We start from the raw sequence: 20,960 nt of genomic DNA on the forward strand, positions 1-20,960 counted from the left end.
CTAGTTTTTAATTACCCTCCTTCAGTAGGTAAGTAATACAGCATTTGCCTCTGTGTTCTTCCACCATGAAGCAGGAGACTCTATACCAATACTAGAGGTTAATGACTACCCTAAAAGAAGGACACTGTGCCACCTCTCCCCATGCCAGTCCTGTTTAATACAGTAATTATTAATTACTCAATATACAGCATTCAAACACTAAATGGAATGGTGCAAAGAGCAGAGAAAAAAATGGAATTATCCAGAAGGAATATGTTTTTGAAGGCAGCTAGGGAAAAATGGCTTGTCAGGTGAAGTTGTGTCAGCTAAAATATTAAGTTCTAGGAGTGTAAAGCTATCCTCAGGCTTTTATAAGTCAGCAATTAACCATTAAAAATGAAAAAAGTACTTTTGGCTTTTTGCTGTGTGATTCTCAGATGAGAAAATAGCTTAACAAGCCAAAATAAATAGATCAAAAGCAGGATAGGTGCTTAGCTTTTAACAATGAACAAAATACATAGTTTACTGCTCTGCTGTAGTCTCTAGAGGCTTTAGAAAACACAAAAGATGTACTGCATTCTAGAGCTGACGGACAAAAATGATAGAATATTGCAATATTTTTTATGATATGTCATCAATACACTGAGAACAAGTATCTGAATTTGTTTTGTACGTTTTCTACCAGGTAAAGTCATATGAATCTCTATTTCATTGTACATAATTGTGGAGCACCTTCTTTTGGAATTTAAAAGCAATGCATTTTATTATTATACGCATAACAAAATGCATTTCAACACAAGAGGCACCACCAATGGCTTTAAGCCAGACTTCTTGTTCAAACCAAATCTTAAGGTGGGCAATTGTATTTCTGTCAGTGGGCACTTGTGAGTACAGTTTTCCAATCTAAAACTGTTACTCAGAAGGCAAACTGGAGTTAACCAAAGAACAGCCTAAAAATATATACACAGACAATGAACACATTAACATTTTGAATACTACAGTTTCTCCAACATACTGTATGTGACTATGCATACTGTACTCATTAAATAAAATACTGGTAATATGAATTAACTATTATGGTAATTGAAAGCTATACTTTATAATAATTAATGTTATGTTTTAGCTAGGGTTCCTTCTCTGGCTAATGTTTATATTTCTTGTCTTTTTTGTTCATTTTTCATATTATTTGTGTTGTTATTATTCTGTACATCTATCATTTAGTCATGGAATTTTGTGTATTATTGTTTTTGTTATGTTTAGGAATGTTTATGTACTGTTTTTTTAAATGTCATTATGTTCCCTGTGTTTTGGGAGTGGAACACCAAGTAGGCACCCCCAGGCCCTATCCTTTGGTGGAGTGTGGTTTTCCAGTGATTCGGTTGGTTCAACTCTTTTTTTGCCTGTTTAAGGATTTCAGTTAAAGATTTTGTATAGGGACTTTTGCCTTGATGGCAACTACCTTTGTCTCTCTTTTGCTCTTTTGAGCATTTTGCAGTTTATCCTTTTTTTTTAATAATAAATCACCTTTCATAAAGAGTCCTTTGTGGCCCATCTCTTTAAAAGCCAGGGGCTTACAGAAATCCTCATTCTTGTAACAACATTTTAGTTATATTTTAGGACTTTATATATACTTTTTGAACTTTTGAAGCCTAAGCCCATTTGGTCTAGGGTAGGCCAAAGCCAGATGTCTGGGCAGGCTCGTAGGAAAAGTTCTCTTTTGGAATCATCACACCATTTTGACCATTTCATATGCTGAAATAAAAACAATTATGCATTCAACACCAGAAAAGAGCATCAGCAAAGTAGTAAAAGTAGTGTAAACATCATGGCAGGTGCACAGTACATGCACACACAGCACAATAGAGACAGACAAAATGATAACTTACTGCATGTTGAGCTCCCCCAGAATGTCTTCAATGTAGTGTGTTTAGGATTATCTGTGCCCGCTTCATCCACAGTTAAAAACCTTGGCACTTGTGATTTAGTCTGACTCATTCATGGCTAATACTAGTGTTAGTCCTGCTCCTAATCAGTTGTTATATATATATATATATACAGTATATACTAATAAAAGGCAAAGCCCTCACTTACTCACTCACTCACTGACTCATCACTAATTCTCCAACTTCCCGTGTAGGTAGAAGGCTAAAATTTGGCAGGCTCATTCCTTACAGCTTACTTACAAAATTCTACATTTAACAGTCATAACTGGAACCTACTTATGTACATATATACCGGCCATAGCCTGCAGCTCGGTCGCCGTGTTGACACGGAGTTCCGGCCCTCATCGTCACGCCTCACTCGTAATTGAGTGCCTGCCCATATAAGGCCGTCCGTCAGCAGCAATCCGATAGAAACACTCTGCCGCTAAATATTCAGACGAGGATGAGATGGTCAGGGTGGTGTTTGGCACAAACTCATCGAAACTGCAAGAGAAACTTTTAAGTGCCAGGTCTTAGCTAACATTAAATAAAGCCGTGGACATTGCACGAGATAGCACAAGCACAGCTGAGAACCTTCGATGCATGTACTCTGAGCGGCTCACGTGAACTGACTGTGAACGCAGTTTGCAGAGAACAAACAAGATCTCCAAAGAGCGTGCAGACTTTTGATCACGTGAACGTGTCTGCAAAAAGTTGCTCAGACAACTGCAAACACGGGATCCCATTTCTAGACCGCGGCAAACTAATATTAAGGCCAAACCAAAGCCTTTCTCTCATAACACTGCAGAGGAAACAAAACTAATTTTCTTTAATTGCTGGTAATGCCGGTAAGGCACATTACCACAGGCAGAAATTTGGACGTTCACATAGAAAATGTAATTTCTATACCACAGCTGTCGTGTAGCGCCTTTCAAAAGGGATCTGCTACCGAGAAATGATCCATATACATTTTAGCTGCTGTTAGTACTACTTACCTATTGTGTTACACCGTCTTTAAAATGTAGTTTACCCTAAAACACTCCAGTAGTGCTCAATGTATCTTTACTTCCATCCATCCATCCATTTTCCAACCCGCTGTAACCGAACACAGGGTCACGGGGGTCTGCTGGAGCTAATCCCAGCCAACACAGGGCACAAGGCATTAGAACATTAGAACAATCTAGACGAGAACAGGCCATTCAGCCCAACAAAGCTCGCCAGTCCTATCCACTTGTTTCCTCCAAGAAAACATCAAGTCGAGTTTTGAAAGTCCCTAACGTCTTAATGTCTACCAAACTACTTGGTAGCTTATTCCAAGTGTCTATCGTTCTTTGTGTAAAGAAAAACTTCCTAATGTTTGTGCGAAATTTACCCTTAACAAGTTTCCAACTGTGGACAGGAACAGGCAGGAACCAATCCCGGGCAGGGTGCCAACCCACCGCAGGACACATACACACACACCAAGCACACACTAGGGCCAGTTTAGAATCGCCAATCCACCTAACCTGCATGTCTTTGGACTGTGGGAGGAAACCCACACAGACACGGGGAGAACATGCAAACTCCACGCAGGAAGGACCCAGGAAGCAAACCCGGGTCTCCTAACTGCGAGGCAGCAGCGCTACCACTGCGCCACTGTGCCGCCCGTATCTTTACTTCTTAAAACGTTAATGTTTTAATGTTTAATAACTTATAGACTACATTTTATTTTTATCCCTTGCACTCAGTGAGCGAAGCCAATGGGTAATTAGCTAAATATATATATATATATATATAAACACACCCACACATAGACACATATATATATGTATATACATATATATGTAGATATGTATGTAGATACATATATATATATATTGTAATGAAATAAAGAGTCTTTTCAAAATAGAAAAAGATTTGGGGATTGTCCCCGTATATTGTCGTCCAGACAAATGAAAAATACGGTGATTCAAAATGACTTTTCATTACAAAGTGAATGGTTTATTGCAACAAAATGGTGTTTATATAGCAGATGGAATGATGGGAGAGGAAATGGTTGGCAGGAAGTGACAATTGGAGGCGGGACCATGGAACCAACGTCATCACGGGTAGGCTGAAGTAATAGAGTGTGGAACCGGAAGTGACGTCATCGTGGCCATTTTGGAATTGAGTATGGCTATGTTTATTTTTCTTCCAGTTTTCTTTAGGCAGAAGGTAAGTACCACGTGATAAACCCTTGTCTCGCGAGATTTCACTCACCTTTAAGCTCTTTGACTGCCTCCAACTCGCACGTGTGTGACAATATATATATATATATATATATGTAGACTCAAACCGATTATGACAGCAGCAATCCAAACTGTGAGAAAACAGTAAAAAGGAGGCGAGTCAGACGTCATGGTACATTTTCTGATGCAGCTAGACGAAAACAACTTTGTGCCACTGCCGCCAAATACTCACAGAAAAATCCACAAGTTAATAGACACACTGTCACTAAATACTCGCATAGCGATTTGGGTAGTGAACATTTCGATGAATGAAACCTGTTATCTTTACAACGGTTGACAAACACGGAATGTAACTTGAACACAACACGACCTCCAAATACGAACCTGATTGAAACAAATAATGATAATCAAATCCTTGATGACAGCAACACTCAGTAACACTCACAAAACAAATACTGTATATTGACAGTCATGTTACGTTATTTTTAAAATGTTTCCTTTCCTTTTCTTCTTTAACACACTTCTCTGCTGCGAAGCGCGGGTATTTTGCTTATATATATATATATGAGGTATATATATATATATATATATATAATACAAGAATAACAAAAAAGGTTTCAGGTAGCCAGCCGGTCTGAAGATCTGAAGAAAATAAATTATAATGTATTTTCAGACCACGCTCAATACAGAACTGAATAACATGATACAAAATGCCATTTATAAGGAATTGAGGGAGGAAGGAAGCGAGGTCATCAGATTCAGGACCAGAAGTGAAGCTGTCAGGTGGGACTTCCTTCTGATGGTCTGCAGAGGAAAGAAATAAAGATTTTATCTGAAAGTGCCAACCCTTGCTCTCGCAGATAATCACACTTATTTGAGCCCATAAAGTGTCTCCCAATTGACAATATATACAGACTGTGTTACTACACCCACTGAAGTACTACTTGGACAATATTCATGTGATAATGGCAAGAAAATGGCAATCAGTTTCCAACTCTGCTTTAAGACAGGCAGAGGGTTTTTAAGTAATCAACAGAACTTGTGACACCTGTGCAAATTGTTTGTGTCAACTTGCAAGGCTTTATGTATTTTAATTGATGTAGAATATATGTAGGTTGTAATCTATTAGTTGTTCCCTCAAGAAAGCCCATTTGCAGTATTCTGATATTTATTTTTTTCAGTTTTTGCTAACCTAAACATTAAATGTAAACCTCTGGCAGTTTACTGCTTACCTTTTCACCATTTTAGGTCATCCATTGCATTTTCAACTGATTAAATTTGAAGACAAAATGGAAAAACCGAAGTGTTGTAAAACTTTTGACTGGTAGTGTATTATGTAGTATAAATTTATAGTTTTAAATGTTATTTCTTTAAATACAGAACAGTAATTTAAACCACATCTGTTATTCTCTGATCTATGATAAAACTATTAATAATAAGTACAAAATTCTTTTGTTTTTGTCCTTAAAGAAAGACCTCCTTCCATCTCTCCTCCTGATAAAATATTTGTCCAGTAGGATATGTTATTTTGCATTTGGACACATAATTAGTTGTTTTGTGAAATGAAAGGTCTGATTGTTCTATCTCTAGGCTTGTTTTATTGCTTACTTCAGCAAAGTTTGCGCCATTAATTATCATATAGTTTTAAAATAAAGTCCTGGATATTGCAGGTGATGATCATATTGCAATTTTCACTTACTTTTTCAAGAACCTCAGTCCAAGTAACATTACACACCATACACTCTGATAGGAGAGAAAAGGGGCAAGTTAACATGAAGCACTGTTTTGGTTACATTTACTTATTTACATTTTACTGGGTAGTCATTTGATCATTTTTCATATTGATTTATTTCAGTTCATTACTAGTTATACTGGCGCTCACAACTCACTAAAGCAGATTAAAATAACCAATCTGTGTTGCCTCTGTGTCTCTGGGTTGAGAAAACAAAACCAGAGTAATTGGAAAAAATACATACAAACTCAGGGAGAAACAGGTAAACTCAACACAGTGATTGGGCATAACGTTTGAACCCAGCCTCCTGAGCTGTGCTGCCCTAAAGAATAACCACCTCTGCCATAATACTAAATATTAGATATTCAAATCTGAATATGCTTTGTATCATAACTGTGATGTAATTTGGCGTATAAGCTCATTTTTTTGTTTATGGTCCCTAACATCTGCTACCAATCTGGCGTCACTTATTGGCTTCATTGTCTGAGACATTTTTCTGGTTGGATCTAAGGCAGAGTCACATGAAAAAGTAACAGAGGCTACATTCTTCTGAATCGTATGCTGAATTCTTGAAATGGTGGCACAGAGAAAAGGCCACGTTACTTTCTTTATAACTAAAAAGCTTTATAAGCTACTATTACCCTAAGTAATGCAATAGGTAACTGCAGTATTGCACTCAGATTCAGATGTTTAAGCATATGTCTCAGATGCCTGGCAGATTGATCGTATTGGCTGAAACAGAATGCCTTGCCTTTTATTTTTGCCTCAGGGTTTAAAACTTAATCTTGGAACTTTAATCCACTGTTTGTTTTCCTCTGAGACAGGATGGTCAAATATTGTGAAAGCCACAGGAAATCATGTTTCTGGTCATTTCTAAATATTTTTTTTTTTTTGCCATCCTACACTGTCTGGATGTGAGCCTCACAAGGCTTAAGGAAAGAACAAAAGGAGCATAAGGCTTCATGAGGCCCACAGAACTACATATATGAAATAGGAAATCTAAAGGAAATCTTCCAATCTAAACTGGCAATACTTATTCTGTTGAATTATTTTACATTGAAATTAAATAGCTATGTTGAATTGGGCAACAGGCAAAATTAAAAAACAAAATGTTCATTAGAAACTATTGGATATTTCCATTACTTTGAGATTTTTTTTACTGCATTAACAGCACATCATCATTTCCAGCGTTCATCAACAATGCACATAGCTCCCTTTTGTTTTTCTGATGTGATTCTGTGCAATATTTTAATAATACTGATAATAATAACTACATTTATATAGTGCTTTTCTGACCTACTCAAAACTCTTTACATAGACATGGGGCAACCACTTAAACCACCACCATCATGAAGCATCTACCTGGATTATGCGACAACAGCCATTCTTGCACCAGTACATTCATCATATATTAGCTATTTGGTGGTGAAGGGACAAGGACAGGAGATGATTAGGGGGTCAGAATGACCAAACTGTGGTGGGCAATTTAGCCAGGTCGTTGGAAAACATCCTACACTTTTTGTAAGATACCCAGAGATCTTTTATGACCACACTGTGTCAAATTTTACATCTCATCTGTCATTGCCTGTCATTGCACTGGAGCATTGGGATCTTTACAAAGACCATAGGGTAAATGATCCATGATGGCCTCACTAACACCTTTTCCTGTAGCAATCCAGGCTTTTCTTAGATGGCCTCCCATCTAAGTAGTGGCTGGGCCCAAACATGCTTAGCTTCAGGTGGCTTACCTGTTCTGAAGTGCAGGTGGTTTGGCTACATAAGACAACGCATAAGTTTCAGTAAGAGTTTTCAAGAGTCTGTCTTTCTAATTTGGATTACACTTTAGATTATACATTCATTTTCTGAACTACCTATTTCATTACTGGTATTTAGGAAGTTGAGGCCTACATTTGGGAATAAGATATGAACCAGCTGTGGGGAGTTTATTCATGGTGTAGCATACACATATTTATAGATGGTTTTGCATGTGCATGTATTTCATTTCATTGCATCAGACCATCTTATAGTCACCAGTTAAGCTAGCATGCATGTCAGTTGACATGAACTAGGATACCAAAGACACTGAAAAGCAAAAGCACTTCCAAAAATATTCAGTCGCGAGGGATATCACTATAAAACCCTGGCCAGTAATAAGGGCAAACACAGAGTTGCCGGTAAAACAAAAGGCAATCTGAAGCAAACAGGTTCCAATATTTGAAGAATGGTAAAAAAAAATGGAGCAATAAGATGAAAAATCCAAAGAATCAGAAAAGCTCAGAACTATACAAAGAAACACTCGCCAAACTCCTAAGAGAGGAGAGGTTAGGAGCACGCACTGATACAGTGCATTGCCGCACCCACTGCACAGCAAACTAACTCAGGACCTGAGTGCAGCCATGCAACGGGTGATACCTTAGCACCACACTAGTTCAGATGTAGTGCAACACTGTGAGGTTTTTTTTATGGTGGCTGGAGTGCCGATTCTGCCACCAACCCCCAAGTTTTTTTTTCCCTGCTGGTTGGAGGGCCTACATGCAGGGATGGATGCAGATTAACATCATACCCAGGACGGAGCAATTGCAGGTTAAGGGCCTTGCTCAAGGGCCCAACAGAGCAGAAACCCTTTTGGTATTTTACGGGATTCAAACCGACAACCTTCCAATTGCCAATGCAGATCCCTAGCCTCAGAGCCACCACTCCAACCTGAAAAATCTCCTAAGCATATTCAAAAATGAACCACCATGAACTGTGAGAGGCCCTCCAGATTTATAGGGTGGTTCCTGGCCATGATTGGTAAGTGGCCCTGCCTCGTGGGGGATCACCAACAAAACATATGGAACATAACACAGACAGCCTATGTATACAGTAATCCCTCCTCGATAGATGAAAATCCACGAAGTAGAAACCATATTTTTGTATGGTTATTTTTATATATTTTAAGCCCTTATAAACTCTCCCATACTGTTAAAATTATTAGAGCCCTCTAGACCTGAAATAAATCCCTTTAGTCAAAAGTTTAAACTGTGCTCCATGACAAGACAGAGATGACAGTTCTTTCTCACAATTAAAAGAATGCAAACATATCTTCCTCTTCAAAGAATGCTTGTCAGGAGCAGAAAATGTCAGAGAGAGAGAGAGATAAAAGCAAACAATCAAAAAATCAATATGTGCTTTTGGGCTTTTAAGTATGCACTGCGATAAAGCGGCATTTTTTAGAGGAGCGTCTGTATCCTTTAGGCAAACAGCCTCTGTGCAAACAGCCCTTCTGCTCACACCCCCTCCGTCAGGCACAGAGAATGACAGAGAGAGTGAGAGAGACAGAGAAAAGCAAACAATCAAGCACCGCGTGGGAAGCATATCGTATATCATTGAGGAGTTTTATTTAATATGTAATACATGCTCTGATTGGGTAGCTTCTAAGCCATCCGCCAATAGCGTCAATAGTGTATGAAATCAACTGGGCAAACAAACTGAGGAAGCATGTACCATAAATTAAAAGACCCATTGTCCAGAAATCCGCGAACCAGCGAAAAATCCGTGATATATATTTAGATATGCTTACATTTAAAATCCGTGATGGAGTGAAGCCACGAAAGTCAAAGCGCGATTTAGCGAGGGCTCACTGTATAGTCAAAATCAAAACAAAACAATGCAAATAATCAACAAAAGTAAAATTAACATAAAAACAGAATCATAAATGAACAAAACAGACAAAACATGAATGTGAACCTCAGCTAGGGAGGAATCCTGGCAGAAATATAATATCAGTGAGATGTGAGTAGAACCTGGAACATGCCCTGAAAAAGAGAACTTACTAATTAGGCTAACTTGACATACACAATAATTAGGCTAGGAGGAGTCTAACCCATTTCTATGGAGCTATGGACTAACAGTATTAACCACTGGACCAACCATGTGTCTAACATATCACTTTCAAACCTGAGTAATCCAATATAAGCTCATGGGAGGCCAATGCTTATCTCACTTTATTTTACATCTCTTTAACTACAGATTGTAGTAAGATGACCTGTGGTGATGACATTGTGTATAATTATTTAAAGCCTTTTTGTTTAGTTTAAATAGTTACATAGGTCTGCTTACCTTGAGTGTTCTGAATTGGTGAGAAAGTTCAGTATTAGGAAGTGGCAAGGCAGTGCGGGAAAGCAGCTCCTGCAGCGCTATATGAATTTCCCTGAATGGGAAACAAATAAAATGTAGCAGAGCTATTTCAGTATTAAGTAAAGGGATAAAGATAGTAGATAGCAGATTTGAAGTGCATGCAACAGAGTATGGGTTGCAGATTTATTGGCTTTCTTCTGGGTTATACGGCATATAGAGCAACCTGAGTGAAGGCATGCTAGGTAACTGGATAGGGCAGGGTGAAGCATCCATTGGGATTGGAGGAAGGGATCCTGAGGGCGTATAAGAACAGGAAGATCGACGTTAGAGGCCTCTTCGTTTTGCAGGTTTTGGATCTGTCTTTAGTGGAGCATGCATCGTGGTACTCCTGCGCAGCCTGAATGAATGGGGTGCATTTGTTTTTGTTTATCCCCTAAAGCATAGAGAAGTGGAGATAATGTGGTGAGCTGCGATACTGGTGTAATCTGAGATTTTTTTTTTAAGATATCCTTTGTTCTGTTGAACATCTTTGAAAGGCGAGATGGAAAAGGAACTGGGAAGCTTGTTGTTTTTTGGTTTAGAAAATCCTATGAGTCTATTCCAGAAGCCTAAAGAAGGGTTAAGGGAAAGAGTTTCTGTGTTTTGTCTGTTTTAGGTATCTTTATTTCATTGCTTTAACACACTTACATGAACTGTGCACTGATTGACATACTAGTGTGATTTTTCACTTCACATCAAGTTTCGCTATTTGATACTTGGATATCACTTTGTTTTTTTTATAAAGAACTGTCTACTTTTATACCATCTTGTCTGTGTGTCTCTCCCTTACCCTTGTTTATCCTAGGTATGACTACTAGATGCTCCATTGTTAGACCACTGTGAGGTATGTGGAGGATACGGGGCATCACACAGATGCATCAAGTTGCCTATTATGTCAGAACTGGAATGAGAGATCATTAAATAAAGCACTTCTCAAGACTACATAACTTTCAGCAAGTTGATTTATCTGCCCTGACTTTTCTCATACATATGCACCAGCTTCACTGTGTTGCACATAAGAGTTCTGGGATAGTTCACACTCTAGGAAAAGAGTAATATATGATATGTCAATACTGTACCCAATTTGGCAGTGTTAGCTTAACATTGTTTTTACAATTGTTTGGGTGCATGTTAATGGTGTGTTCAACTGCACCACTTTAAGTTTGGTTACTGTGACACAACAGTTCAAAAGAGCGTGTTCTACGTGCTTATACATGTGTGCCAGCAATGTAACTAGGCTTTGCAGGTGTGGCGGCTGCACCGGGGCCCATGGTGACTGTACAGCTGTAGTTTTACAAAGCATCATTTGTAATTAACATGCTTGTCTACTAGACATCAGAATCAACAGGTTAATGGCCGTGGTTTAGTCAGAGTTGTTACCCTGGCCAACATTTCTACTTTATTTAATATTTTTGTTATCTTTTTAATATTATTTTTCATGCTATATTATGGACGTTGGTTTTTTTTTTTTTTCATTGTTAAATTAGTTTAATTTTGTATTACATTACATGTAGTAGTTTTATTTGTTATATGCCCTGTTTCCTATATATGGTGCCTAAAGAGATGGACCTCATGCAGACCTCAGTTGTTGTGAATTGCAGCATAAAGGGGACAAAGGGGCCTGTAAATATACAAAAATCTCACCACAACTTCGCTAGTCAGCCTCAGAAACAGGCCTCACCCTAGGCTGTCATGTATTGGGATTAAGTTATGTGTATCTTATGTTTTGTTGAATTGAATTACTATTTCTCTTTATTATGTTATTTACTTGGTGTTATATGTGATGTAATATACTGAACTATACTCTCATATTTATGTAAGTATTGCTGTCTTTGGTGTTTTCTTTTTCATTTTTGATTATTCTGATTGCTGTACTGAAATACAAACATTTTTTGCTATGGATAGCCTTTTAAGAAACTCTTTTGTTGTATTTTGTGATTTATTTTTCATTTTTGTTAATTGTTTGTGCATGAGCTGGAGGTTGTCAGTTATTCTCCTATTTGTGGGGCTTTCACTTTATTTTTGGAGTTTTAGAGTTATTTTTACCAGCTCCCCATTTTTGGGCCTGCACTAGCTAAAGCCAGCAGGTAGCCTTTGTGGCCTGACTAAAGTCACATCAGTCTCTGTTAGGCAGACAAGCTAAGAATTCTGACCTGCTCCCTAGTTTGTTTTTGGAGACCTCATCCATTTTGCCTTGGAAGAAGCTTCCAATATCATGGCATATACAGCTGGACTTCAAGGCCTGCTCAAGTCTAAAATAGGGTGCAAGTTTTACAATGTCAAAAATATTCAGAAATATACAAACGTGCCCTTCAAGGAACCGTATAAACCATACAAATTCTGGCTTGAGTAGACAAGGCAAATAATGAACCTTTATAAAGGGTGAATTTATTTATAGTAAGAAAACAATGCCTAAAATGGCAAAACAAGCACAAGTAAGGTAAAATGGATATGTCAATAAAGGCAAGCAAATTCAGTCTATAATTCAGTAATTTGAAACCATAAAAGAAGCAAAAATCAATGGTAAACTAGAAAATCAAATGCAATACTCACAGAAAGGTGTGTTGCTCCAATTCTCGGTGAACCAATGAGGGACCTACAGTACACCACAGCCTGTATTATAAGACCTGGGGGCAGGCTCTCAGCAGAGAGAACATAAGAAAACTGTATTCATACACAATACATTATAACTAAATAATATTTAAAGAAAGCAATATTGACAAAAATTACAAGATAACAACAAAAATGAAAAGTAATAACAACAATATAAAGAAACAAAACATACACCAGGGTACAGACTCTGGTTCGAACAGCAGCAAGTGTTTTAAGTTTTCATTGCAGCTTCAGCATTGCCTGGTTTCAACATTCCTGATGTGTGATTCTTTTGTTATTTAGACTTCCTGGCTTCAACCGTTTTTTACTAATAGGGTACTGTCTTTTGGTTTGAGATCTTTGGATTTGTTTATCAGACCTACTTTGCTTTTTCTTCTTGCCTTACCTTTGTTATATTCATTTTTGAACCTTCGATAAATACTTAAAATTTTAAAGAAACATTGGTTTGGTTTGTCCTAGACCAGAGATTTCTTAACTGTATTTTATCTCTTCCTTAATGGAATTTTTTATTTAGATTTATCCTTTAATTTTTGGTCCTGTAAAGGCCAGATGCCTGCCTTTTAAAATTGGATCTAAGCTGTCAGGGGTGAGGCCTAATCAATGGGTCCAGACCTAGGAGAGGGCAGGCCTGGCTTTTGTGTTCTTTGAGCCATGCACCCATTTTTATACTTTGGAGAGAAAGGAATAACAACACATAAAGCTTAATTATGGCTATTTTACCCATCACCAGAAATTGACTGCCCTCAGTCGTAAAATCACTGAGGAACAATCACAGTCCATTGTGGTTCATTGAATGCGCTGGTGTTGGTGAGTATCTTTTATGATTATTCTGTGCTTTTGTATAATGACCTTTGTTCTCTGTTTTTGACTTTGTATACTGGGTTTGTGCATTTGGAACTTGTTTTGCCTTGGATTTCCTTTGCCATTTAAGACAACTCCTTTGCTTTGTGCTCATGCAAGCTTATTTTGTGCCAAATAGCATGTTTGTAAAAATAAATCTTTTTTTTTGTAAAGATTATGTGTCTGTCTTGGGCTAATTGTGCTTAGGAACCCCTAGTTCATGGCCTTGTATAATTTGTTTAATTTCCTTTTTTCTGTCGTCTTTGATCATTTTTCATTATCATTTATTATTTTCCATTGTTTTTATAAAAGTTTCCAGTCACTTATTGTTTATTTATATTCTGTTAGGTAAGTGTTTAGTATTTATTTAGGTCTTGCTGTTAACCTATGTCTTGTGTATTTTGTAGGCGGTTCCCCAAGAGGCGGGGCCACCTGTCCATCTCCATTGAGGAACTCCTGCCAGCCCTAAATAGAATTATAGGAAATGTAGTCTGTTGTGGGTCATCTGAATGCACCCTTGCAAAAGTGGTAGCTGTTTCTGCTCTGTTTTTCAGGGTTTTTTTTTTTCACATCTCTGTTCTTTTTCACGGATTCTCCTTATTGGATTTGTTGCTTAGGATTACCTCTTATGCAACTCCTTTTGCCCATTTTTGCTATTTTAAGTATTTTGCTTTTTTTTTCTTCAAGTTTGGGAATAAATCTTTGTTTTAGAAAGATTCCTTATTCACCCCTTTTGTACAAACCAGGGGTTGACTGTAATCCCCTCTCTAGTGGGGTATTTAGAGTGTATTTCGGAACATTTCAGAATGTATTTTTGAACTTTGAGAGTTAAATGCATTTTAATCGTGTGAAGGCCAAAGCCAGCCTGTCAAGTTGAAGCTAGGCCACTTTTTCATGCACCTCCTCTGGGCTGGCTGGTGGAAGTCTGGCCTGCTTCCCTGACTATTTCTGAAGGCCCACACCACTTTGGCTATTTTGTGTGAGTAATCACAACAATGTGTGCTGTTGTGGGTGTCTAGTTACAAAACAATATGTGACATTCAAACAAGCAATATTTGTGAGGTGCTGTAGCATCCTTGGTTTTAATCACATTGTTGATTTGTCTGCTTTGAAGTTATGGCAAGTGAGGTAAGAGACCAGAAGGGATAAAGTGAGTCTCATTATCTTCAACTGTTAATTACATCTGATAGAAGAGCATGTTATGTTCTGTTTATCCTAAACTACCTCAGTGGCACTATTTCATCAATTAAGCTGATAAAAACTATTTGCCAGTCCAGTGCATCTGATTATAATATGCATATATGGACACCTGAACTTTTGTACTGAATCACAAAGATTGAAGTAAATACAGGCAATACACTGAAAAGAGTGCATTAAGCTACCAAGAGTGGTTAAAACTTAAGAATACCCTTAGACCAGAGAATCAATATGTCATGATTAAAGGCATTGAAAATGTCAGACACTTGAAAAATATTGTAAGATTATATCACTTTAGTGCTTGTGTGCTTGATGTCAAAAAGAAGTTTATAACCTGCATGCTAGGAACTGCAATGGTTTAGGTAGTAGAAGGCAAATTCAAAAAGCGACAAACTCCAGCAAATGATTGAAGAGAACCATCAGGCATAATACATCACAGCCACCATGTTTATGAAGCAACTAGGCAAAGATTCAGGCTCCTGTTGCAAAGTCCTATATGCTGTCAGTGCCCCAAGCCATTGGAAAGCCAGTTAGAATTTGGCAGGTGCACTTTAAAGAGGCTAAAAGCATCACTGAGAAGACCATTAGAGCTCCTTACCTTCAATAGCTCACCCAGCAGAGGCCCACAATGCCAGTCAAATACAGCTGCCCCTGACAAGTACAAATATGCGTCAGACAAAACCTGGCCATCAGTGAGGTAATATTAATTGACTTAATTGACGACAGTGCTTCAGAATGTCTTCATCTGATTCTTAGCCTCGGGACGTAAATGTCTGACAATCCACAGTGATGACTAGACTCAGTAAATGCTGGCACCAAACGAAAATGAACATAGTACAGATATTCAATCAATCTCTTTTTCATATGGTGACTTTCATAGCAAACTCTTATCATTAAACATCTAAGGAAATAATCTAGGGTAATATTATATCCACAGTGTAATACAATATGTTGTGACAGTGAAGGGAGAAAATAGACTAAAGAGTTTTGATTCAATAAATGCTTATTTCATTAAACTACACCTACAGTTTTTGTCACAGTTTTTCATTTTCCTCTCCATAACCTCATTTATTTACTTGCTGTATCCCTTTTTTGTCTTCTTACACACTTTGACATAGCAAGGAACCATCTTTTACTGACATATGCTCACTTCAGACTTAAATGGGGTGTTACATTATACAAAAGTATACATAAGAAAGCAGCTATTATTCAACATTTTACTATAGTTGGTTCATTCCCATCCAAGGTGCATCACCGGGGGTGAGGGGGGCTCATTAGTCATTATTGGTGGGCCTACTCCTGTATACCCTAAACTGAACACATACACACAAGAACTGACAAAGAGTGGTATCTGCACAGCCTAACAATTCCCTAGATGCTTCTTAACAGCACCCACTAGCTTAGGCTAAAGCAGACCAAACAGGTTTCCCCAAGACAATGGAAGCTAGTGCACCTTTTACCTTATTGTCACTTACTAGAGGCATGTTACTCCTTCTCATGCTGCTCACTACTTGACGCGTCTCTCCTCAGCCATCTAACCCTGTGGGAGAGAAGTGACAGTCTGTATTTACTTTATTTCAACAGTCTCACAAGATGTTCAAAGTGTAAGAGTTTAATGCAAAGCCATATTTATTAGAAATAAAACAAAGTAATAGCAGTAAAAAATAACTGAATAATAGAAATGTCCAGATATGAAGAAATAATAAAAATACACACTGTATCAAAGTCAAAAAGCTTCACATTAGTCTAATAAATATGAATCCTTCAAGTAAAGAAATCAAATCTGATAAGTTATACCATAATGGATGCATCTGTGCAAGTGAGACAGGGCAAGAATCCACAGGCAGCTTGTGTTGATGTCCAAGTGGATTTCCTTGGCCTTGGGTGATCCATTCTGTATGCCATGTATTGATGAGCAAAGCAGGCAAGTTTTGATTTGGATACGGTTTCTTATGGTATGGACGATAGCACAGAAGATTTGAGAGGCAGATTGGGATATGGACATAATTAGAACAGACAAAAAGGTCAAAACTAGCAGACAAAAGGAGAAGGAACCAAAAAGTGAAGCAAAAAACAGGGCCAGAATTCATAGCAAAAGGTTACACTAGAAAAATAATAAAAAAAGATTCAAAATGAATACATGCAGAAAGGTTTCATTTCTCGCCAGAAACTTGGATGAGGAAGTACTCTAAATGATGACCTTTTAATCCATCACAAGAGGTCGCAAACTCCGAAATTCTAGCTGCTGCAGCAATGATTAGACAAAATGGTGCTGGGCCTGTTTTAAAATGAAATTTAGAAATTAAAACAAAACAACAAATCAAAATTCTGAATCCAGATTCTTTGAATATAAACACCTTAACAAGGAGTTTTTTCACCAATCAAAAAGACATGTAAAAAGTATATAAATACTCATTTCTTAATACAGTTTCACACAACTGACTCTGAAAACTGAAATTGTAGATGATTTCACAATTGCAATAAAATGAAACCCACTAAAGAGTTTTTTTGGATTTTAAAGAGTTTGTTTTGGGAGGCAAACAAGGAATATTGCTATGTAAAGACTCATTCATGCTTCTGTGTGTACCTATGTCTTTTGCTGCAGCTGTCTAAAACATATAAATGTAATTCTTGCAGGTAAAACCAATTTTAAGTTTTTTTTTTAAATGTGACACACTGCATAGTTTCCATACAAAGACATACAAAAACACACCATTGTGCACATTAGTGTTTTCTCCCAAGTACCATTTTGGTGCTTTTATCTAGCAACCACCTTGTCCTAGTTGACAATAAACACATGTCTAGTAATTTTTTTCCACTAGTCATCTTTATTTAAATACTAGCTGTGGTGGCTGTCAAAGTGTGTTTCCATAAAGCCTGCTTCTCAGAATCTGTCATTATTTTCTAAATGCATTTCTCACCCTCTACTCAGTTTTATACTTGCCGTCTTTGAAAGCGACTCTCTCAACTTGACTCATATGCTTCTACTTGTACTTTGCATTTCACATTCTTTTTTGTTGCGTCACCAAAGCCAAACTGACCAATCAGATTGCTCAGAGGGACAGGACACACAGACTTTATAGTTTTATTAAATAGTAGATAGATTAAATGACAGGCATACTCATGCAGAATGAATGCATGGAAACACTACCAGACAGAACCTGTAGGCCTTTGAATGACAGAAATTTTACTGGAAGTAAAATGTAATTTACTTGGCAAAACACAGAGTTTCACTGTATATTGTTTCCCAGCAAGGCATTTCACTCATAACTAATTCCATCATGTAATTATCAGTCAGTCAGTTATTATCCAACCCTCTATATCCTACCACAGGGTCACAGGGGTTTGCTGGAGCCAATCCCAGCCAACACAGGGTACAAGGCAGGAACAATTCCCCAGGCAGGGCGGCAGCCCACCTCATGGCACACACACCCACACACCAAGTACGCACTAGGTACAATTTAGGATCGCCAATGCACCTAATCTGCATGTCTTTGGACCGTGGGAGGAAACCAGAGCACCTGAAGGAAATTTACACAGACATGGGGAAAACATGCAAACTCCACACAGGGAGGACCCGGGAAAAGAACAGGTCTCCTTACTGCGAGGCAGCAGCGCTACCACTGCGCCACCATGATCATGTGATGTTCCAGATCTTATGATGCTACCCACAAAGAGTCACTTAATAATGACAGTATGTGCAACACACTTATTCTTGTCTGAGTGTTTGTCTGTACTGTATCCAGTTCCCTAGGGATGGATGCATCTCACCTGGTCTTTGAATTATAAATTGATTGGTTATTCTAACCTAGAATTACAGTGTGAGTTATACATATGTATGAACATAGACACAATACATATGATCTATCAAACTTTTATGCAGAGTCCCAATGCCATTGTCACAAAGGTTCACAACAGTTCAGAGTTCAATTACAGTTCATTGAAGCTTACCTTTGTAACTTGCAGCAAAAAGTGTAGTTCACTGTAGTTTTATGGAAAATGTCGGCAGTCAGAAAATGGTGATTTATCTAACAAGCCCACAAGGGTTATCTTAATGAAGAAATGAACTTCATCAAAAGGAGGAACGGTTATACATTAGATACCCATTGGTGAAACTGCAGATTTTGGTGTTACGATATATAGATAGAAGCTTAGATCTGCTGAGTGCAAATATCGCAAAGACATGTTGAAAACATTAACAGCTGAGCAAACTCTTCCAGTCAATCTTAAGAGAGATATAACAGCATCAATAGGCACACTTAGCCCATCACCTGCATCGAGTCCTACCAATATTTTTAACGAGAGGGGAATTAACCTAGCCTACACCTCCTTGGGATAGGGAAGGGAATGAAATTATCTCACCAATTATCTCATCACTCACCAATTTAGAATAAAAACATAAAAACTCCACAGAGACATGGACTACACTGGGAATTCAAGCCACTGAATTTGTGTTACAGTAGTACTAACCAGTGCACCAAAATGGCTTTATTGAATTCTGCACAGATGCATCACCTCTTGATCCCTTTCTGCTTGCGTTCCATGCATTGCTTCATGGCCTTATATACAAAGCATAGAGATTTTTTTGTCACAGCTGTGCTGAACTCAAATAGATGGCTCCCTTAGTTTGGAGACAGATCTATAACATGGTTTTGTGTCACTCTGGACACAAGTAATGGTACTGTGCTTCCATTTGTTTTACAAAAATAATTTAGTACCATGCTTATGAAATTTACTTTCGTAAAATTAATTTTGCCTTGAGTCAAATAAATTTTGAACTTTGCAGAAATTATGGTCACATGAGTTGGTGGCTCTTTGCCTTCTCTCTTGGGATTTGGGCAGTAGACATTGCAAACAGTGAGAAATAAAGACGCAGAAACCGTATTCTTTCAAAAGAAGAGGTAAGAGAGGATCTGAAAAACAGGCTGGGATCAAATGACAGGTCATTTAAAATCAGAAAAATGACAAAACTAGAACTAGAGGTAAAAATCAAGGTCAGAAGTGGAAACAAGGTCCTAACACAATCGCTGAAGCTCCATATGGAATCCCCTAACACCAGAAACAAAGTTTGTTATTAAGAGTTCTTCAATCCTATATGTGGATTTGTCCATTTGTGGTGATGTTGCCTATTTCTAGTCCACCATCTTTAAGGTTGGTAAGGCGATGATGTAAAATGTCACAACAACATCCTAACACGTGACTAGAAACAGGTACCCTCACCATGGACACCACGGCTGCAGCCATATGAAAACCTCACAAAATAGCAGGGACAAAGCAGAAAAGCATTCAAGCTGACCCCACAGTGCCCAGGGCCGGATTAAGGTGGGTGCTATAGACGCTGCAGCATTAGGCCCATTCCTGAAATAGGCCCAGATGAAAACAGACGAGAATTTTCCAGAAGCTGAACAGTTTTCCTTTGCTATATAACCTCAAAATAATTCTTAGAATGAAATTTGGAGTCCGACTTTCGGACGCCTAGAAAAAGCGTTACTTATAATACAGTTACTATTATTCTTTGCGCTGTGACGTAACTATAACGTCGTTGTGTTTATTGTTAACCGAAGATTTCAAGTTAATGCTATCAATTTTTTGTTAAACAGTTTACTTAGTAATTTAGCTGCATTTTTTGCAATATCTTGGGGATTCTTGCCACTTTATTATTGTTCGGTAAGTGCCACGTAGTAAATTTTTTACCTTGAAAATTAGTTGTACAGTAAAAATTGATGGCTATTTAAATGGTTATCTGTAAAGGTAAAACTAAAAGCCCGGCATGGATGTTTAGAAGTTTCTTAAAATCCTCGACAGGACTCTGGTCTATTATGAAATTTAAATTGTGGACAAATTTTTACCCTCAAGAGCCTGAACTGAGTCACTTTGACCCAATGTCTCTGCAAATTCATTTTTTCTTATTCTGTTTTGTAGTAGAATTGCGAAATTTTGTGTATTTTATTGTTAGGTTTTCTGCATTAAGTGCACTTTTCAGACAATTGCTATTGAATGTTGATGTTACATAGTTTGATGTTAATCTCGAGTTGTTACAATACTACGTCATTATTATTATTCATGTTCAATAAAGGCTGGCTGGTTGCGTCGCAAGCAATTAAGGCTCGTTGGTCAGTCTGAGTGCGCATGTACAGTGAGTGTCGAATGCACATGCACCAATGCCGTGAAAAAATAGGCCTTTTTTGTGCTGCAGCATCAGGCCCAATTTCGTCTTAATCCGGCCCTGACAGTGGCATCTCTATCATAACAATAAAAGTATTCAAACTGCAACAAAAATTGATTAAAATAAATAATACAATTCAGAAATTA

The sequence above is a fragment of the Polypterus senegalus genome, chromosome 5 (assembly GCF_016835505.1).
Source record: "Polypterus senegalus isolate Bchr_013 chromosome 5, ASM1683550v1, whole genome shotgun sequence".
Lineage (NCBI taxonomy): Eukaryota > Metazoa > Chordata > Cladistia > Polypteriformes > Polypteridae > Polypterus > Polypterus senegalus.